We start from the raw sequence: 24108 nt of genomic DNA, 5'->3' as shown, positions 1-24108 counted from the left end.
GAACCTCCTGCATGGTGGCTTGGTTGCCACAGCTTGCCCCCGAGTGTTTTTGCATGTTCGGCTCTGTTTAGGGGTTTCGGCCGCCGAAGGTGCCGCCGAAGGTGCTTGAGTTTCGTCTCTGGAGAGGACATTCGGCCGCCGAACCTGCCGCCGAAAGTGTCCTGTCCAGCTTTCTGCATGCTTTGCATGGATAGTTGAGTGCGTTTAGGGGGATTCTTGGGGAAGTTTAAGAGAGTTAGTTCTACGCTTGTTTGGTCCCTCATTTGAGTCCATCTGTATAGGTACAGACCAGAGGAACCAGAGAGAGCAGCAGTGAGTTCTGCTCCTGAGTTTCCGAGCCTGCAGAGTCAGTCAGTCCAGATAGCCAGAGGTGAGTGGAACTAAACTTATGACTTTTAATTGAACCACAAACTGCTTTTAGCATATCTCATGCATCATGTTTATGCCATAGGTTGATTGCATTAGTATTCACGAATATGTTGCATTGCATCGTTAGTTGGTGATGTGAGTGAATGCTGAATGATCCAATAGTCTCAGACAGGAAGTCCAGGAGCCTTTGACTACGCCCTGGCAGGTATAGAGAAGTCCAGGAGCCTTTGACTACGCCCTGGCAGGTATATAGTAAAGTCCAGGAGCCTTTGACTACGCCCTGGCAATGGTAAGTACACAGGTGTTATATACACATATATATATATGACAGGAAGACCAGGTGCTCGATTCTACGCCCTGGCACAGAGTTACTGGGACTATGTGGTGACAGGTTTACTCTTGATGTGGCTTGTCTGTGATATGGTGCATTCCATGAGATCATCTTTGACTGAGATGTTTTACTGTTCTACTCACTGGGCTATAGAGCTCATCCCACTCCCTTAACCCCAGTTTTGCAGGTTCAGTGTACAGTGTACAGGGACAGTCCAGCAGAGTACAGGAAAAGTAAAGAGATCTGTAATAGCTTAGAGTGGACATGTAATATTAAAGCGATGTAATAGTTGTTGCTTGACCTAGTGATGTATGTTTTGTACATGATCTATATATGTATATATGTTTTCCTGTATGTGAAAACCAGGCTTAACAGGTATGAGTTAACCCATCTAGAGCAAGCTCTAGTCAGGGATACAGAGTACAGAGTACATGAGTATAGAGTACAGAGATAGTGCATGCACAGGTTAAGCCTTGGTTCAGAAAAGAGTTTTATTTTCACAGAAAATGTATGATCATGTAAACATATTCGTAAACCTCATACATGATCATACATTTTCTGTGAAAATAAAACTCTTTTCTGAACCAAGGCTTAACCTGTGCATGCACTATCTCTGTACTCTGTACTCATGTACTCTGTACTCTGTATCCCTGACTAGAGCTTGCTCTAGATGGGTTAACTCATACCTGTTAAGCCTGGTTTTCACATACAGGAAAACATATATACATATATAGATCATGTACAAAACATACATCACTAGGTCAAGCAACAACTATTACATCGCTTTAATATTACATGTCCACTCTAAGCTATTACAGATCTCTTTACTTTTCCTGTACTCTGCTGGACTGTCCCTGTACACTGTACACTGAACCTGCAAAACTGGGGTTAAGGGAGTGGGATGAGCTCTATAGCCCAGTGAGTAGAACAGTAAAACATCTCAGTCAAAGATGATCTCATGGAATGCACCATATCATAGACAAGCCACATCAAGAGTAAACCTGTCACCACATAGTCCCAATAACTCTGTGCCAGGGCGTAGAATCGAGCACCTGGTCTTCCTGTCATATATATATATGTGTATATAACACCTGTGTACTTACCATTGCCAGGGCGTAGTCAAAGGCTCCTGGACTTTACTATATACCTGCCAGGGCGTAGTCAAAGGCTCCTGGACTTCTCTATACCTGCCAGGGCGTAGTCAAAGGCTCCTGGACTTCCTGTCTGAGACTATTGGATCATTCAGCATTCACTCACATCACCAACTAACGATGCAATGCAACATATTCGTGAATACTAATGCAATCAACCTATGGCATAAACATGATGCATGAGATATGCTAAAAGCAGTTTGTGGTTCAATTAAAAGTCATAAGTTTAGTTCCACTCACCTCTGGCTATCTGGACTGACTGACTCTGCAGGCTCAGAAACTCAGGAGCAGAACTCACTGCTGCTCTCTCTGGTTCCTCTGGTCTGTACCTATACAGATGGACTCAAATGAGGGACCAAACAAGCGTAGAACTAACTCTCTTAAGCTTCCCCAAGAATCCCCCTAAACGCACTCAACTATCCATGCAAAGCATGCAGAAAGCTGGACAGGACACTTTCGGCGGCAGGTTCGGCGGCCGAATGTCCTCTCCAGAGACGAAACTCAAGCACCTTCGGCGGCACCTTCGGCGGCCGAAACCCCTAAACAGAGCCGAACATGCAAAAACACTCGGGGGCAAGCTGTGGCAACCAAGCCACCATGCAGGAGGTTCGGCGGCCGAATGAACCTTCGGCTGCCGAACCTGAGTTCATCCAGAACTCAGCTTCAACGGCAAACCATCTTCTCCTTCCCTTCAACCACTCAAACCATATATACTCCAACTCCTCACCACACATATACTCACGTATATGATCACAGGGGTCCAAAACTATCTAATAACCCCAAACAACAAATCAAACATAACACAGAAACATGTATACATGCATAACTCATCAAAACCACTACTTCTCACTTAAACATGCATCTCTCTCCCTTAACTTCCATAAACAGGTTCAAGAGCATTACTTACCTCCTGTAACAAGAAGTTGAACACTCTGAACGAAGGAAAACGGACCAACTCTCCTCAAACTCTCAAACTCGCACAAACGGAGCTTTTTGCTTCAACAGTCAAAACCTTGTGACTTATCAAAACACTCTGCAAGAGCTGCTCAAACTCAGCAAATAAACCAGGGGAGACGTGGCCAACTTCTGGACATAATCTGGTGATAACACCTGTCCAAAATGCTGACTAAGGGATACAAAACTGCTGGCTAAGCAACTCAGCTTCGGCTGCCGAATCGCATGCAAAACCATGCAACATTCGGGGGCCGAACCTGAAGTCGGAAGCCGAATAATGGGCACTTTCGGCGGCCGAACTTATCTTCGGCGGCCGAACTTGGCTCCTCTGCCTTGGTTCATTTCAACTCAAAACTATAGCACTGTACAACCATAAAACACCTCATAACACGTAGAAAACATAACTCCTACCCTTATATAGAATCCCAACACCCCGGATTCCACCAGACAATAGGAATTCCGGTGCCGGATTCTAGCCGGGTATTACATTCTCCCCTCCTTAAGAACATTCATCCTCGGATGTTCCTAAAACACACAATGAACACATGAAACGGAGAAAACTAACCTCAAAACAAATATGGATACTGCTGGAGCATAGACTCCCGCGTCTATGTTTTCCTGTATGTGAAAACCAGGCTTAACAGGTATGAGTTAACCCATCTAGAGCAAGCTCTAGTCAGGGATACAGAGTACAGAGTACATGAGTACAGAGTACAGAGATAGTGCATGCACAGGTTACGCCTTGGTTCAGAAAAGAGTTTTATTTTCACAGAAAATGTATGATCATGTATGAGGTTTACAGGTACACAGAGAGTATCGTAGGCTTGCTACGGGTTCTGGCGGCCTTAAGCCGACCTGAATCCTAGCGCCGGTGACGGTCCATTTTGGGGTCGTTACAGATTGGTCTATCCTGTACCTGCAAACCTGGGGTTTAAGGGAATGGGGTGAGCTACTAGAGGCCAGTGTGCAGAATAGAACACAATAATTTAAAACATATGCTTCCATGAAATGCATCACATCACAAACAAATCACATCAAGGATGGACTTGTCACCCATAGTCCTCTACATATCCCATAATGCCAGGGGTGTAGAATGGGCCTCGTCCTGGTCTTTCTCTTAACTTAACATAACATAACTTTCCAATAATGCCAGGGGCGTAGAATGGGCCTCGACCTGGTCTTTCTCTTAACATAGTGCCAGGGGCGTAGAATGGGCCTCGATCTGGACTTCCATATCATACCATAGCATATCACATCATATCATATCGAGGACTAAAGGATCATCCAATATCCACCCACATCATCATCATATTATGCAATACAACATATTCGTAAATTCTAATGCAACCAACCTAATATATCTCATGGCATTCGTGATGCGTGAACATGCTCCAAAATTTATTTATTTATTTTGCAATGTAAAGAGTCATTCTACTCACCTCAGGCTAGCTCTAAAAAGACACTGAAGCAGCTAACTCACTGCTGGAATCCTCGGTTCCTCAAGTCCGAATCTACACAGGTGGACTCAAATGAGGAACCAAACATACAAGAACATGACTCTAAACAACTCCCCAAAAACCCCCTAAAACACCTTAAAACAATCATAGAAAACATGCAAAGTAAGGCTGAACAGGACACTTTCGGCGACAGGTTTGGCGGCCGAAAGTCCCTTCAGAGCCGAAACTCAGCCACTTTCGGCGGCACCTTCGGCAGCCGAAAGTCCCTTCCAGAGACGAAACTCATGCATGTTCGACGGCACCTTCGGCGGCCGAAACTCCCCTCCAAAGCCGAAAGTCCAACTTTCGGGGGCAGGGTTTGGCAGCCAAAGGCTTGCCTCCACAGGCAGGTTCAGCGGCTGAAAGTCCTTCGGCTGCCGAACCTGAGTTCTCCCAAGGTGGTAGAACTCAGCCTCCTCATACACATTTTGCCTCCCAAACCATTCAAACATGCATTTAGCTATTCTATAACATGCAAACCCAAGCAAACAAGCATATAGGGGTCTCAAACTAACTTAAACCCCAACACAAACACATATAGCAACTCATACAACACACATTATCCATAAACTCCACATTTACCCTAACAAAAATCAACTAACCTAAACATGCATTTTCTACCCCATAACCCCTCAAAACTTATTTAAAACATAAAAGAAAGGTAGGATCTAAGCGTACCTCTTAAAGATCGAGAGGAGAGACGATCCTAACTTAGAGATGGGAGAAATATAGCTCCTTGGGTCTCCAAGCTCCAAAACTTGATCTTAGCTTCAAAAATCTTCAAAACCAAGTTAACACTTGTTAAAACTTGAAAGATTTGAGGAAAATCATCAAAACCAACCATGGGAGGGCAAGGACTCACCGTGGACCAAAAATAGGGGAGAAAACTCGCCCATTTTCGGCCATGGAGCCTTTTATAGGTGGCTGGCCAGACCACCTTCGGAAGCCAAAGGTGACTCCGAAACTCTACCATGTTCGGCGGCCGAACATGAGGTTCGGCAGCCGAACCTGGATTTTCCTCAATGGTCATTTTCATTCAAAACTCAATTTCTTTCGTACTTAAAACCATAAAATACATGAAAACATTTTATAAAAACATGATTTTGCCCTTCTAGAGGTTTCCGACATCCGAGATCCCACCAGACGGTAGGAATTCCGATACCGGAGTCTAGCCGGGTATTACAAATGCCATGTTATGTAATAGGTTGTTTGCATTAGAATTCATGAATATGATGCATTGCATAATTTATTGTTGGTGTGGATGGATATTGGATGACCCACTAGCCCTCGATATGATATGATATGATATAATATGGAAGTCCAGGTAGAGGCCCATTCTATGCCCCTGGCACGATGTAAGAGAAAGTCTAGGTCGAGGCCCATTCTACGCCCCTGGCACAGTTGGATATGTTATCTTATGTTTAAGCGAAAGTCCTGAGGAGCTCCGTCGAGGGCCGGACACATTGGATATGTAGAGAGTTACTGGTGACAAGTCCATCCTTGATGTGTATTGTTTGTGTTACGATGCATTTCATGAGAGCATATGATTTATTAAACTATTTTTACTGTTCTGCTCACTAGGCTCTTGTAGCTTATCCCTTTCCCCTAAACCCATGTAACGATCCGAAAATCGGACCGCTACCGGCGCTAGGATCCAGATCGACATAAGGTCGCCGGGACCCGTAGCAAGCCTAACATACATCCTGTATACCTGTTTAATCCCATACATGATCATACATAAACATAAAACTGTAAACTTTTTCTTTTCTTTTACCAAGCTTAACCTGTACATGCACATAACCATAAACATAAAACCCCACACTGGAGCCCTCATCAAATGCTCCAATGGGGTAACATATCATACATTAAGCTTGGTTTATATAAACATCATTAAAAACATTTCAATAACAGATCATGTAACCAAAAAGGGATTAACATACACTAGGGCCAAGCACAATTCTATCCTCAATACAATTCTTTACGTTACATCACATTATAACATTTTACATACATGTCCACATCTAACTATTACATACATAAACTTCTATTCCTGGTGACTTCCTGGTCTAGCCCGTACCTGCAAATCCTGGGGGTTAAGGGAAAGGGGTGAGCTACTAGAGCCTAGTGAGCAGAATAGTAAAACATTATATTTAAAATTCATGCTTTCATGAAATGCATCACATCACAAACAAATCACCTTAAGGATGAACTTGTCACCAATAGCCCTCAACATATCCAGTAGTGCCAGGGACGTAGAATGGGTCTTCCTGGACTTTTTCTTACATAACATATCATAACATTCCAATATGCCAGGGACGTAGAATGGGTCTTCCTGGACTTCCGTACCATATCATCATCATACCATATCATACCATACAAGGGCTAATGGATCATCCAATGTTCATCCACATCAACATCATATTATGCAGTGTAACATATTCGTGAAGTCTAATGCAAACAACCTAATATATCTCATGGCATTCGTGATGCATGAACATGCTCAAAATTTATTTATTTACTTTGCAACATAAAGAGTTATTCTACTCACCTCAGGCTAGCTCTGAAAAGACACTGAAGCAGCTATCTCACTGCTGGGGTCCTCGGTTCCTCGGGTCCGAACCTACACAGGTGGACTCAAATGAGGGACCAAACATACATGAACATGACTCTAAACTACTCCCCAAAAACCCCCTAAAACACCTTTAAATAATCATAGAAAGCATGCAAAGGAAGGCTGAACAGGGCACTTTCGACGGCAGGTTCGGCGATCGAAAGTCCCTCCAGAGCCGAAACTCAGTCACTTTCGGCGGCACCTTCGGCGGCCGAAGGTTCCTTCCAGAGGCGAAACTCATGCATGTTCGGCGGCATCTTCGGCGGCCGAAAGTCCCTTCTAGAGCCGAAAGTCCACTTTCGGGGGCAGGGTTCGGCAGCCAAAAGCTTGCCTCCACAGGCAGGTTCGGTGGCCGAAATTACCTTCGGCTGCCAAACCTGAGTTCTCCCAAAGTGGCAGAACTCAGCCTCTTCATGCACATTTTATTTTCCAAACCTTTCAAACATGCATTTAGCTATACTACAACATGCATACATACATACATAAGCATATAGAGGCCTCAAACTATCCTAAACCCCAACAACAACACAAAATAACTCAAAATAACATACATTATCCAATAAATCAACATACACCCTAACATGCATCAACCCTCTTAAAACCCCTCAAAACTTTTATAAAACATACAAGGAAGGTAGGATCCAAGCTTACCTCTTGAAGATCTAGAGGAGAAATGATCCTTAACTTGGAGATGGGAGAAATCTAACTCCTTGGGTCTCCAAGCTCTAAAACTTGATTTTTAGCTCAAAACTTCAAAAACCAAGCAACCACTTGTTAAAACTTGAAAGATTTGAGGAAAAACATCAAAACCAACCATGGGAGGGCATGGACTCACCTCTGGCCGAAAATGGGGAAGAAAACTCGCCCATTTTTTGCCATGGGGCCTTTTATAGGTGGCTGGCCAGACCACCTTCGGAAGCCGAAGATGACTCCAAAACTCATGCAAGTTCGGCGGCCAAACATGAGGTTCGGCAGCCGAACCTGGATTTCCCTCTATGGTCTTTTTCATTAAAAACTCAATTTTTTTCTTACTTAAAACCATAAAATACATTAAAACATTTTATAAAAACATGATTTTACCCTTCTAGAGGTTTCCGACATCCGGGATTCCACCGGACGGTAGGAATTCCGATACCGGAGTCTAGCCGGGTATTACACCCCAGGTTTGCAGGGTCAAGATTAGCTCGGAGAGTCGGCTAGAGGCTGATATAGTTATGTAATAGATTAGTAGTGGACATGTAAAATGTAATGGATTAGAATTGTGCTTTGCCCTAGTTTATGTTGTAAATCCCAATGAACATGTTTCTATGTAAAAATTTTTATAATGACTTATGTTGACCAAGCTTGATGTATGTGATGTGGATCACACTAGAGCATTTGATGAGGGCTCTAGTGTGTGTTTTATATTTACAGGTTATGATGCATGTATAGGTCGAGCTTAGTATGTGAAAAGTTTAAATTTTTATGAAAATGTATGTTCATGTATGGGATTTTATCAGATACACAGGATGTATAGTAGGCTTGCTACGGGTTCCGGCGACCTTAAGTCGATCTGAATCCTAGCGCCGGTAGCGGTCCGATTTTCGGGTCGTTACATTGATAAATATTTTAAATTAAAGATTATTTAAATAACATATGTTTAAATAAATAAGATAAAATTTTAATTTTAGATAAAATTTTCTAAAATTTATTACAATAATGAAGTTTATTTTTTTAAGAAAAAAAATTTTATTTTTATCTTAAATATATGTTTGTTCAAATAAGCTACAATCCAACAAAAAATCACAAAATTTTATAAATAAATTTGTATTAATGTTATGTCAATTATCAATAATGGGCTTTTATTATTATTTTATTTTAAATAAAATTAAATTACTTATTTTTTTAAAAATTAGATTTTATTTTAAATTTTTATAGAGTGGATTTATTTTTCATAATAAACTGCAATTTAGTCTCTCTGGTTTAGTGAAATGTAACCTTTCGTCCCTCTGTTTTAAAAAACCTTCAATTTAGTCACTGTGATTTTTAAAAACTATGCCATTGGTCCCTCCCGTTAGATTTTCAGTTAAATCACCGTTAATTTTAATTAAAAGACTAAAATACCCATAACAGCTTCTTCACTCCTGACCTCACCTGCTTCCTCCCAAATGGCCACTTCGGCATTCAGGTCCACCACCAAGTGAACCCCATTGTGAAATCCTCTTCTTCTAATTGATTGTTTTCTGCTTGTGTTTTTAATTCTCCACGTGTCAATATCCAGTGTACTTTGGGGTATTGCAGAAGAGCTATGTCGTGGAGGAGAGCGACGAGAAAATTGAGGATAAGGAAGGTCCACAAGCAGAGCCTGAAGAGGAAGAAGAGGAGATGGTGATAGTTTTCTTAGCTTGGGATTGGTGTGTGCTTGCTTGTTTTGATTGTTTAGTTTTGGGTGTACATGATATTTTACAGCTACTGTTTACATCAAAATGAAGAAACCTAATGCTGCCATCCGGGATGCCAATGCTACTAATAAGGTTGTTGCTTTCATTAGCTTATTTGCACAGTTGCTTGCATGAAATCAAACACAGAAGAAGAAGAAGAAGGAGGAGGAGGAGGAGGAGGAGGAGGAGGAGGAGGTCGAGAAGAAGAAGAAGAAGAAGAAGGAGGAGGAGGAGGAGGAGGAGGAGGAGGAGGAGGAGGAGGACATCGGGAAGGAGAAGAAGAAGAAGAAGACGAGGAAGGAGAGAGAATGGGTAGTTTAGTCTTTTTAACTAAAACTAACGGTGATTTAACTGAAAATCTAACGGGAGGGACTAATGGCATAGTTTTTAAAAATCACAGTGACTAAATTGAAGGTTTTTTAAAACAGAGGGACGAAAGGTTACATTTCACTAAACCAGAGGGACTAAATTGTAGTTTACCCTTAATTATAATATACAAACATTACACTATTAACAAGAAAATAATAATAATTCTTCGAAGTTATAATGTTTTGAATTAAAAAATATATAATATTTGTGTTTTTATTTTATAAATTTATAAAAATAATATATAGTTTTTGAAGTAATTATTTATAAAAAAAATTAAAAATAATAATTATTTAAAAAAATATATAAAAAATAACACTTTATATTAATAATATATTTTTATAAGTAATATAACAAAATAATCTTTTTAAATAATAATATTGTTATAAAATTATATTAATATTATGTATATCATTGCTTTTTAACTTTTACTTTAAAATTTAGTTGAATTCGAATATTTTTAATTTTAATTTTTAAATGATTAAATAATTATATTTTATAAAAATAATTAATAAAAAGTTAATAATAAAATTTCAGAGTGTCAATTCATTTTTATATAAAAATCAAAGGGAAGATATGTATTTAACTTTATATTATTTTTTTTAATCTTGTAATTTTGTTGTTGTAGCTTAGCGGGCTAAAATTATATATATATTTGAAAATTTAATTTTTATTAATTCAATATATATTTTATAAAATATACGTTATTGAAATATAATAATCACTAACTCGTTGAAGAATTTAATTTAATTTTATTTTTATTTATTCAATAGAATTAATTTACTTAGCAGTATCTCTAGGATGACTCTACCTACTATTATCGTAAGTTTTGTTTTAAACCTGAATTTTGGGTGGTTTCAATACCCATTAGTGATACAAATGAAAACACCCACTCACCACAACAATTTGAAGAATTCATTTCCAAAATCTCTTTCATCAAGAAATCCACAATGTTACCGACAAAAATTCATTTTATATTTAGCTCCACCTATATAAGAAAGAGATGGAAGTGTAACAAATAATGATTATAACTATTTAGGGAAGAATGATAAGTAATGTAGGTTTGCATATTTTTAGTTAAATGTTCTGATGAAAATGAAGATATTATGTTTATTAATCAAATGATATGAGTATGACTATTTTATTTTCAATTCAGATTTTATTTCAACCGAGGAAAGAGAGAAAATTTTAGGTCTTTAATGATAATATTTGTTATTATTTTTTGAATTATTGCTAAAAAATTATTATTGAATAATATTCATAAGAAACTTATTTTAATTTAGATCAATATAATTATTATTCTTAATTTTTATCTAGATTGGTAAATATTTTAAATCAAACATTATTTAATTATTTTATTTGGAAGAAACATATGTTTGGATAAATAAGATAAAATTTTAATTTTAGATAAAATTTTCTAAAATTTATGACAATAATTAAGTTTATTTTTTTTAAAAAAAATTATTTTTATTTTAAATATATGTTTGTTCAAATAAGCTACAATCCAAAAAAATCACAAAATTTTATAAATAAATTTATATTAATGTTATGTCAATTATTAATGATGGGCTTTTATTGTTACTTTATTTTAAATAAAGTTAAACTAATTTTTTTTTTTTTAAATTAGATTTTGTTTTAAATTTTTATAAAGTGAATTTATTTTTCATAATTGATTATAATATATAAAATTCACATATTAACAAGAAAATAATAATAATTCTTCGAAGTTGTAATATTTTAAATTAAAAAAATATAATATTTATGTTTTTATTTTATAAATTTATAAAAATAATATATAGTTTTTGAAGTAATTATTTATAAAAAAAATTAAAAATAGTAATTATTTAAAAAATATATAAAAATAACACTTTATATTAATAATATATTTTTGTAAATAATATAACAAAATAATATTTTTAAATAATATTTTTAAATAATAATATTGTTATAAAATTATATTAATATTGTGTATATAATTGGTTTTTAACTTTTACTTTAAAATTTAGTTGGACCTGACTATTTTTAATTTTAAATTTTAAATGATTAAATAATTATATTTTATAAAAATAATTAATAAAAAGTTAATAATAAAATTTCAGACGGTAAATTTATTTTTATATAACTTTAAATTTTAAATGATTAAATATTATATTTTATAAAAATAATTAATAAAAAGTTAATAATAAAATTTCTGACCGTAAATTCATTTTTATATAAAAATCAAAGGGAAGATATGTATTTAACTTTCTATTTTTTTTAATTATATAATTTTATTGTGGTAGCTTAGTGGACTAAAATTATATATATATTTAAAATTTTAATTTTTATTAATTCAATATATATTTAATAAAATATACGTTATTGAAATATATTAATCACTAATTCGTTGAAAAATTTAATTTAATTTAATTTTTATTTATTCAATAGAATTAATTTACTTATCAGTATATGTGAGATCAACTCTACCTACTATTATCGTAAGTTTTGTTTTAAAGCTGGATTTTGGGTGGTTTCGACACCCATTAGTGATACGAATGAAATCACCCACTCATCACCATAATTTGTGGTATTTATTTTCAAAATCTCTTTCATCAAGAAATCCACAATGTTACTGCTAAGAGTTCATTTTATATTTAATTATACTTGTATAAGAAAGAGAAAAATTGCAACAAATAGTGATTATTACTATTTAGGGAAAAATAATAAGCAATGTAGGTTTGCATATTTATAGTTAAATGTTCTGATGAAAATGAAGATATTATGTTTATTAATCAAATGATATGAGTATGACTATTTTATTTCCAAGTTAAATTTTATTCCAACTAAGCAAAGAAAGAAAGTTTTAGGTTTTTAATGATAATGTTTGTTATTATTTTTTGAATTATTGCTAAAAAATTATTATTAAAAAATATTCATAAGAAATTTGTTTTAATTTAGATCAATATAATTATTATTCTTAATTTTTATCTGGATTGATAAATATTTTAAATCAAAGATTATTTAATTATTTTATTTGAAAGAAACATATGTTTGGATAAATAAGCTAAAATTTTAATTTTAGATAAAATTTTCTAAAATTTATGACAATAATAAAGTTTATTTTTTTAAGGAAAAAAAATCTTATTTTTATTTTAAATATATGTTTGTTCAAATAAGCTACAATCCAACAAAAAATCACAAAACTATATAAATAAATTTGCATTAATGTTATATCAATTATCAATGATAGCTTTTATTGTTACTTTATTTTAAATAAAATTAAACTAATTATATTTTTAAAAATTAGATTTTATTTTAAATTTTTATAAAGTGGATTTATTTTTCATAATTAATTGTAATATATAAACATCACATATTAACAAGAAAATAATAATAATTCTTCGAAGTTGTAATGTTTTGAATTAAAAAATAATAATAATATTTGCGCTTTTATTTTATAAATTTATAAAAATAATATATAGTTTTTGAAGTAATTATTTATAAAAAAAATAAAAATCGTAATTATTTTTAAAAATATATAAAAAATAACACTTTATATTAATAATATATTTTTGTAAATAATATAATAAAATAATATTTTTAAATAATAATATTGTTATAAAACTATATTAATATTGTGTATATAATTGGTTTTTAACTTTTACTTTAAAATTTAGTTGGACCGACTATTTCTAATTTTAAATTTTAAATGATTAAATAATTATATTTTATAAAAATAATTAATAAAAAGTTAATAATAAAATTTCAGAATGTGAATTCATTTTTATATAAAAATTAAAGGGAAAATATGTGTTTAACTTTATATTATTTTTTAAAATTTTGTAATATATATATTTCAAAATTTAATTTTTATTAATTCAATATATATTTCATAAAACATATGTTATTGAAATATATTAATCACTAACTCATTGAAGAATTTAATTTAATTTTATTTTTATTTATTCAATAGAATTAATTTACATATCAGTATTTGTGACATCAACTCTATCTACCATTATTATAAATTTTTTTTTAAATTGTATTTTGGGTGGTTTCGACACCCATTAGTGATACTAATGAAATCACCCACTCACTACAACAATTTGAAAAATTCATTTCCAAAATCTTTTTTATCAAGAAATCCACAATGTTACTGTCAATAATTCATTTTATATTTAGCTCTACATGTATAAGAAAGAGAACAAATTGTAACAAAGAGTGATTATTACTATTTACGGAAAAATAATAAGCAATGTAGGTTTGCATATTTATGGTTAAATGTTTTGATGAAAATGAAGATATTATGTCTATTAATCAAATGATATGAGTATGACTATTTTATTTTCAATTCAAATTTTATTCCAACTGAGGAAAGAAAGAAAGTTTTAGGTCTTTAATGATAATATTTGTTATTATTTTTTGAATTATTACTAAAAAATTATTATTAAAAAATATTCATAAGAAACTTATTTTAATTTAGATCAATATAATTACTATTCTTAATTTTTATCTGGATTGGTAAATATTTTAAATCAAAGATTATTTAATTATTTTATTTGGAAAAAACATATGTTTAGATTAATAAGATAAAATTTTAATTTTAAATAAAATTTTCTAAAATTTATGGCAATAATGAAGTTTATTTTTTTAAGGAAAAAAATCTTATTTTTATTTTAAATATATATTTGTTCAAATAAACTAGAATCCGACAAAAAATCACAAAATTTTATAAATAAATTTGCACTAATGTTATGTCAATTATCAATGACGGGCTTTTATTGTTACTTTATTTTAAATAAAATAAAATTAATTATTTTTTGAAAACTAGATTTTATTTTAAATTTTTGTAGAGTTGATTTATTTTTCATAATTAATTATAATATATAAATATTACACTATTAACAAGAAAATAATAATAATTATTCGGAGTTGTAATGTTTTGAATTAAAAAAAATATAATATTTATGTTTTTATTTTATAAATTTATAAAAATAATATATAGTTTTTGAAGTAATTATTTATAAAAAAAATTAAAAATAGTAATTATTTAAAAAAATATATAAAAGTAACACTTTATATTAATAATATATTTTTGTAAATAATATAACAAAATAATATTTTTAAATAATAATATTGTTATAAAATTATATTAATATTGTGTATATAATTGCTTTTAAACTTTTACTTTAAAATTTAGTTGGACCTGACTATTTTTAATTATAAATTTTAAATGATTAAATAATTATATTTTATAAAAACAATTAATAAATTTTTATATAAAAATTAAAGAAAAGATATGTATTTAACTTTATATTATTTTTTTTAACCTTTTAATTTTATTGTGGTAGCTTAACGGGCTAAAATTACATATATATATTTGAAAATTAATTTTTTATTAATTCAATATATATTTCATAAAATATACGTTATTGAAATATATTAATCACTAACTCGTTAAGAATTTAATTTAATTTAATTTTTATTTATTCAATAGAATTAATTTACTTATTAGTATCTGTATCTATGGGATCAACTCTACCTACTATTATCGTAAGTTTTGTTTTAAAACTGGATTTTGGGTGGTTTGATACCCATTAGTGATTCTAATGAAATCACTCACTCACCACAACAATTTGAAGAATTCATTTCCAAAATCTCTTTCATCAAGAAATCCACAATGTTACTGTCAAGAATTCATTTTATATTTAGCTCTACCTATATAAGAAAGAGGAAAAATTGTTACAAAGAGTGATTATTACTATTTAGGAAAAAATAATAAGCAATGTAGGTTTGCATATTTATAATTAAATGTTCTCATGAAAATGAAGATATTATGTTTATTAATCAAATGATATGAGTATGACTATTTTATTTCCAAGTCAAATTTTATTCCAAGTGAGGAAAGAAAGAAAGTTTTAGGTCTTTAAAAATAATGTTTGTTATTATTTTTTGAATTATTGCTAAAAAATTATAATTGAAAAATATTCATAAGAAATTTATTTTAATTTATATCAATATAATTATTATTTTTAATTTTTATCTGGATTGGTAAATATTTTAAATCAAAGATTATTTAATTATTTTATTTGCAAGAAACATATGTTTGGATAAATAAGGTAAAATTTTAATTTTAAATAAAATTTTCTAAAATTTATGACTATAATGAGGTTTATTTTTTTAAGGAAAAAATCTTATTTTTATTTTAAATATATGTTTGTTTAAATAAGCTATAATCCAACAAAAAATCACAAAATCTTATAAATAAATTTGCTCTGTAACGATCCGAAAACCGGATCGCTACCGGCGTTAGAATTCAGATCGACTTAAGGTCGCCGGAACCTGTAGCAAACCTACTATACATCCTGTGTACCTGATAAAATCCCATACATGAACATACATTTTCATAAAAATTTAAACTTTTCACATACCAAGCTCGACCTATACATGCATCATAACCTGTAAACATAAAACTCACACTAGAGCCCTCATCAAATGCTCTAATGTGATCCACATCACATACATCAAGCTTGGTCAACATAACTCATTATAAAATTTTTTACATAGAAACATGTTCATTGGGATTTACAACATAAACTAGGGTAAAACACAATTCTAATCCATTACATTTTACATATCCACTACTAATATATTACATAACTATACCAGCCTCTAGCCGACTCCCCGAGCTAATCTTGACCCTGCAAACCTGGGGTTAGGGGAAAGGGATAAGCTACAAGAGCCTAGTGAGCAGAACAGTAAAAACAGTTTAATAAATAATATGCTCTCATGAAATGCATCACAACACAAACAATACACATCAAGAATGGACTTGTCACCAGTAACCCTCTACATATCCAATGTGCTCGGCCCTTGATGGAGCTCCTCAGGACTTTCGCTTAAACATAACATAACATATCCAACTATGCCAGGGGCATAGAATGGGCATCGACCTGGACTTCCATATCATATCATATCGAGGGCTTGTGGGTCATCCAATATCCATCCACACTAACAATAAATTATACAATGCATCATATTCGTGAATTCTAATGCAAACAACCTATTACGTAATATGGCATTCATGATGCATGAACATGCTTAAAAGTTTGATAATCTTTAAAATAATGGATTAGTTTAGTTCTATTCTGATACGGATTCAATAGGGCAAATTTCTAATAATGGTGTGGAGCAAACTTATGTCATTCAAATGGATCTAAAAGGAGTTGAAAAATCATATTCATATGATCCATATATATTTGGGGCGTGCTTCAACTCATATGGGACATATTTGGTGCAACACTTGCAATCATAGGCTTAGGGAGCCTAATCAAACCTATGGGCTAAAACTACACAAAGGGAAGCCTAAAGTGAAGATCAAGTAAGACTTTTGTGAAGACTCAGCTTTGTTATGATGGGCTTGCTATATTTTTATTATTTAACACTTATTTTATTTTAGTTTTGTTTGGGCTTGTATTCTGGCCATACTTTATCTTTTAAGTTTTAGAGTGTTGGGCCATGTTTTGGGCTTATGTTTTAATACTTATGTGTTATTTTAGTGTGTGATTGGGTTTGGGCCTTATGTGTTTAAGTCAGGTCCAAGAAGAGTGTCTTAGGGTTTTATTTGTTTTTCTCCTTACTATATAAGGATAAGAAACAATTGTAAGAGGCAGCTTTTAATCAAACTTTTCAGAATTTCCTTCATGCCTTTGGCGTGTATTGCTTTGAGTGAGAGTGAGGATTTGCTTTCATCAATTGCACCAAGAATCTTGGCTAACTTATCAACTATTCGTTGTGGCGTTTGTCGGATTCTCATCTAAATCCTTCAATCATTGGTATTTCAGCTTCTCTAAGTTTGGGGTGCCATAGGAGGTGAGTTTATCAAATCTTTGGATTCTATATCTACTTGTGCGTGTGGGTTTGAGGCTTGTGCCATAGGGTTCCGCGTCATATTCACCTCTGGCTGACGCTTTACCAACACTGGAGCAGTTTCCTCACTGCTGGCCTCTACGGTCTCCCAGGTCCGATCCTACACAGATGGACTCAAATGAGGGACCAAACATACTCTAACAAGACTCTAAACATCTCCCCAAAAACCCCCTAAAACATCACAAAACATGCATAAGGAACAACCAAAGGAAGGCTAGGCAGGGGACTTTCGGCAGCAGGTTCGGCGGCCGAAGATCCCTACAGATCTGAAAGTTAGGCACTTTCGGCTGCAGGTTCGGCGGTCAAAAGTCTCCACAGATCCAAAAGTCACTAACCTTCGGGGGCAGGTTCGGTGGCTAAAAACTGCCTCTACAGACAGGTTCGGCGGTCAAACCTTGCTTCGGCGGCCGAACCTGGGTTCTCCAGAATGGCCGAACCCGATTCTGCCCTAAGCATTTCAGCCCCAAAAATTCTCAATCCTCACTCCTAACTTCCTACAACATGCATAAGGGGTACAAAAACTAGCCTAAACCCCAACAAACAAGCAACAAAACATAAAAGGGAGCATACATTCATCAACAATCTAACACAAAGCCTATAACCTTAGATCTAGCCATATCATGCATTATAACCCTTAAAACTTACTTAAAGCATAATTAAAAATAAGGATCTACACTTACCTCTTGAAGATCGAAGGTAGATGTTACCCAAACTTGGAGATGAGGAAAACGGTCTCCGGAGGTCTCCAAGCTTTAAAACTTTGGATTCAAGTTTAAAACTTCAAAACAAGTGAAAACTCATGAAAATTTGAAGGATTTGAAGGAAAAACATAAAATCATCAAAAGGAGGGCAAGAACTCACCTTTGCCCGAAAATAGAGAGAGAAAACTCTCCCATTTTCGGACTGGAGGCCTCTTATAGGTGGCTGGCCAGACCACCTTCGGGGGCTGAAAGAGCTCCAGCAGGAGCACCATGTTCGGCGGCCGAACCTGGGCTTGTCCCTCAAAACATTTTTCTTTCATTTTTAAAACTTTAACCCAAAATCAAATAATAAAACCATGAAAAACATTTTGTAAAAATATATTTTACCCTTCCAGAGGTTCCGGTATCCAAGATTATGGATTCCAACGGAAATTCCATCGGAAGGTTGGAATTCCGACACCGGAGTCTAGCCGAGTATTACATTCTTCCCCCCTGAAGAACATTCATCCCCGAATGTTCAAACAACACATAAGCAAACATAACATAACACCAAGCACATAAAACAAAAATACTTACTTCAAAAGAGGTGGGGGTATTGCCTAAGCATGGATTCCTGAGTCTCCCAGGTGCACTCTCCCATATTATGGTGATTCCAAAGGACTTTCACCATCGCGATTTCCTTATTCCTCAGCTTTCTGATTTGTGTGTCTACGATCCGCACTGGTTGCTCAACATAGGTGAGATCTCATAGAATCTCTACCTCTGGTTCATTAAGAACCTTGCTCGAATCCGACACGAACTTTCATAATATGGAAACATGGAAAACCGGATGGATTCTCTCCATTGAAGTACTTAAATCTAACTTGTAGGATACATTCCCAATCCTTTACAGGATCTCGAAGGGTCCAATGTATCTTGGAGCTAGTTTACCCTTCTTTCCAAAATGAATCACCCCCTTCATAGGAGACACCTTAAGCAATACCCTATCCCCCTCCTGGAACTCAACATGCTTCCTGCGGATGTTTGCATAACTCTTTTGCCTGCTTACTGCTGTCTTGATTCTTTCTCTGATAATGGGCACTACCCTGCTGGTGATCTCAACTAGCTCTGGCCCTGCCAAAGCTCTCTCTCCTACTTCTTCCCAGCAGACAGGTGACCTGCACTTCCTCCCGTATAGAGCTTCATAAAGAGCCATCCCTATGCTAGCATGATAGCTGTCATTGTAGGCAAACTCCACCAACGGTAGATGTTGCCTCCAAGAACTGCCAAAATCTAGCACACACATTCTCAACATGTCTTCTATGGTTTGGATGGTCCTCTCTGATTGTCCGTCAGTCTGTGGATGAAAGGCAGTGCTAAAGTCCAACCTTGTGCCCATAGCATTCTACAAACTCCGCCAAAACCTGGAGGTAAACTGGGGTCTCCTATCTGATACAATTGAAACTGAAGCCCCATGAAGCCTGACGATCTCTTTAACATACACCTGTCCACAGAGTAGCCACTCCTGACAGGGATGAAGTGAGCAGATTTGGTCAGTCTGTCCACTATCAGCCATATAGAGTCTAATCTGTTGGACGTTGCTGGTAGCCCCACAACAAAGTCCATTGCCACATTTTCCCATTTCCACTCTGAAATCAGTAGTGGGTTGAGCATCCCAGCTGGCTTCTGATGCTCTAGCTTCACCCTTTGATAGATCTCACAAGCGGACACAAACTGCGCCACTTCCCTCTTTATAGCTGGCCATCAATAAACCCTCTTTAGATCCTGATACATTTTGGTGGCTCCAGGGTGAACGTTGTACCTAGCATTATGAGCCTCTCTCATAATGTTTCCCTTTAAACTCACATCATCTGGTACACATAACTTGTTTTCATAATGGAGGATCCCTTTGTTGTCAAATCTAAACTCTTCATTCTTGCCTGACTGAACAGTCCTGGCAATTTTCACCAACTTGGGGTTCTCATGCTATTTCTGCGCCACTTGCTCCAAAATAAAGGGTGTCACTCTCATCTGAGCCACTAGTGCACCTGTACCAGACAACTCTAACTGTAAACCTTCATTAATGAGCTTGTAAAATTCTCTCACCACCGGTCTTCTCTCTGCTGTAATATGGGATAAATTGCCAAGTGATTTCCGGCTGAGGGTGTCTGCCACTACATTTGTCTTACCTGGATGATACTGAATCTTGCAATCATAGTCACTAAGCAGTTCTACCCATCTTCTCTGCCTCAAGTTCAACTCCTTCTGACTCAAGATGTACTGTAAACTTTTATGATCTGTAAAGATCTCACATTTTACCCTATAAAGATAATGCCTCCACATCTTGAGTGCAAAGATCACAGCTGCCATCTCTAGATCATGTGTAGGGTAATTCAACTCGTGCTTCTTTAGCTGTCTAGAAGCATAAGCAATTACCCTCTCATTCTGCATCAACACACAACCTAGTCCCACTCGGGACGCATCACAAAACACCGTGAAGTCTTCATTACTCGTAGGTAGAGCTAACATCGGTGCTGACGTCAACCTTCTCTTCAGTTCTTCAAAGCTTTCCTCACACTGGTCTAACCAAACAAACTTCTAATTCTTTTTGGTCAGCCTGGTCATAGGAGCAGCAATTCTAGAGAAGTCCTAAACGAACCTCCTGTAGTAACCTACCAAACCCAAAAAGCTTTTGATTTCTGTGACTGTAGTGGGTCTAGACCAGTTAGCTACAGCTTCAAATTTCTTGGGATCTACTTCAATTCCCTTTTCTGACACTACATGCCCCAAGAAAGAAATGCTCCTCAACCAAAATTTACACTTGGAGAACTTGGCATACAAGCCGTGTTCTCTCAGGGTCTGCAACACTGTCCTCAGATGATGGGCATACTCCTCTGCATTTCTGGAATACACTAAGATATCGTCAATGAAGACAATAATAAAGTGATCCAGAAACTGACTAAAAACTCTGTTCATGAGGTCTATGAATGCTGTAGGGGCATTGGTCAGCCCGAACGGCATCACTAAGAACTCATAATGCCCATATTTGGTCTTGAAAGCTGTCTTTGGCGCATCTTCTTCTCTGACCCTCAATTGGTAATACCTGGATCTCAAATCTATCTTGGAGAAACAACCGGCTCCTGCTAGCTGGTCAAATAGATCATCAATCCTGGGTAGCGGATATCTGTTCTTAGTAATGACCTTGTTCAACTGTCTATAGTCGATACAAAGTCTCAAGGATCCATCATTCTTTTTCACAAATAGGACCGGAGCACCCCAAAGTGAGGCACTAGGTCGGATGAAACCCTTATCTACCAACTCTTGCAACTGCTCTTTCAGCTCTTTTAACTCTACAGGTGCCATCCTATAGGGAGAGATAGAGATGGGTCTGATTCCCAGTATCACTTCAATTTCAAACTCTATCTCCCTAGTAGGTGGTAAACCTGGCAGCTCGTCTGGAAAAACATCTAGAAACTCTCTGACTACGGGCACTGAAGCTGGTTTCCTAACCTGGCTGTTAAGCTCTCTGACATAAGCAAGAAACCCCTAATAACCCCTCCTAAGCAACCTACGAGCCTAAAGGGCTGATATCAAACCTCTAAGCATCCCTACTCTGTCCCCTCTGAAGACTACCTCTGACCCATCCTGATATCTAAACCTGACTACCTTGTCTCTGCAATCCAAGGTAGCACTATGAGTAGAAAGCCAATCCATACCTAGAATGACGTCAAAATCGATCAAATCTAGAACCACAAGGTCAGCTGGAAGGCATTTACCCTCAACAAACACTGGACTACATCGGCATACTGACTCTGCCACAGATGGATCACACTTGGACCCACTGACCCAAAGAGGACACTCTAGCCCAGAAGCTATCAAACCCAACCTCTACGGCTCTCGGAGCAATAAAAGAATGAGAAGCACCAGGGTCCATAAGAGCATACACATCAGAATATCCAATGATGAGATTACCTGACACCATGATGTTTGACGTGTTAGCCTCCTGCTGAGTCATGGTGAAGATCCGTGCTGGAGCTGATGGACCTTCTCCGTGGGAACCTGCTAAAAAAGAGGCTGTCCCTCTCCCTCTTCCTCGACCTCTGCTGATATGGATCCAATAGGGCAAATTTCTAACAATGGTGTGGAGCAAACTTATGTCATTCAAATGGATCTAAAAGGAGTTCAAAATCATATTCATATGATCCATATATATTTGGGGCGTGCTTCAACTCATATGGGACAGATTTGGTGCAACACTTGCAATCATAGGCTTAAGGAGCCTAATCAAACCTATGGGCTAAAACTACACAAAGGGAAGCCTAAAGTGAAGATCAAGTAAGACTTTTGTGAAGATTCAGCTTTGTTATGATGGGCTTGCTATATTTTTATTATTTAACACTTGTTTTAGTTTAGCTTTGTTTGGGCTTGTATTCTGGCCATACTTTATCTTTTAAGTTTTAGAGTGTTGGGCCATGTTTTGGGCTTATGTTTTAATACTTATGTGTTATTTTAGTGTGTGATTGGGTTTGGGCCTTATGTGTTTAAGTCAGGTCCAAGAAGAGTGTCTTAGGGTTTTATTTGTTTTTCTCCTTACTATATAAGAATAAGAAACAATTGTAAGAGGCAGCTTTTAATCAAACTCTTCAGAATTTCCTTCATGCCTTTGGCGTGTATTGCTTTGAGTGAGAGTGAGGATTTGCTTTCATCAATTGCACCAAGAATCTTGGCTAACTTATCAACTATTCGTTGTGGCGTTTGTCGGATTCTCATCTAAATCCTTCGATCATTGGTGTTTCAGCTTCTCTAAGTTTGGGGTGCCATAGGAGGTGAGTTTATCAAATTTTTGGATTCCATATCTACTTGTGCGTGTGGGTTTGAGGCTTATGCCATAGGGCTCCGCGTCAGTTGGTATCAGAGCCAAAGTGAGGTAAATTCTGATTTATCTTAGGATCTAGGGTTTTTGAGTTTTTCATTTTCTTCCTTGTTGTTTTCGGTGAAAGCTTGTGTGTCCATGGCTGCACCTTCTTGATTATTAATCGTAAAAAAAAAATTCGAAATCCAAAAAAAACATCGCCTTTGCCTTATTTACCTTGATCTAGCCGAAATTGTCATATGCTTTATTTTTCTTCTATATTGCCTTACCTATCTTAATTAATTGCAGTAATTTATGGGAATCAATTTGAATTTTGAATTTTGAATTTGGTCGAATCCAGATTAGGAGATAAAAGAAATTCTGCCTATTTCCTAAAGTGCACATTTAGGGCAATTGCATCTAAATTGATTTGATGTCAAATCCTTCTTTTAACACCAGAATTTTCGTCCATGTTTCTGATCTGAGAGAAATTTACATTTTTCTTTTCTGATTCTATTTGTGGGGTTTTGATACTTTCCTTTTTGGGTAGATTTAAGTAGATCCATATTTAATTTGCGTTGAAGTGAATTAAATGCAATATTTTTTGTCCAGGTTCATTTTTATTTGATTTCTAAGTTTCTTTTTTGGTTTAAGCTTGCTTTTGCTTCCTTTACATTGGTGGAGTATTGTTTGTTGTGTCTATACTCTAGGTGATATTTTTCATGTAGCACAAAACCTAGTTCATGTGTTACTTTCCAAATTATCGGTTTGTTCTTTCTAGTTTTTGCGCGCTTCCTTCTTTCTTTAGGATTTCTTCTTTGTTTCATTAAATGCACCTTGTGGTTGGTTGGTTGACCTTAGTTTCTGAAGTGCAATTGAAGAATCAGCAAAAGAATGGTAAGAGTGCAAACACTTGAGTATTTCTTTAACACAATATTTGCTAGTTCTTTTTGTTCTTTGTTGATTTAAG

This window comes from Manihot esculenta, chromosome 5, assembly GCF_001659605.2.
Source record: "Manihot esculenta cultivar AM560-2 chromosome 5, M.esculenta_v8, whole genome shotgun sequence".
Lineage (NCBI taxonomy): Eukaryota > Viridiplantae > Streptophyta > Magnoliopsida > Malpighiales > Euphorbiaceae > Manihot > Manihot esculenta.
This window is presented reverse-complemented; position numbering follows the sequence as displayed.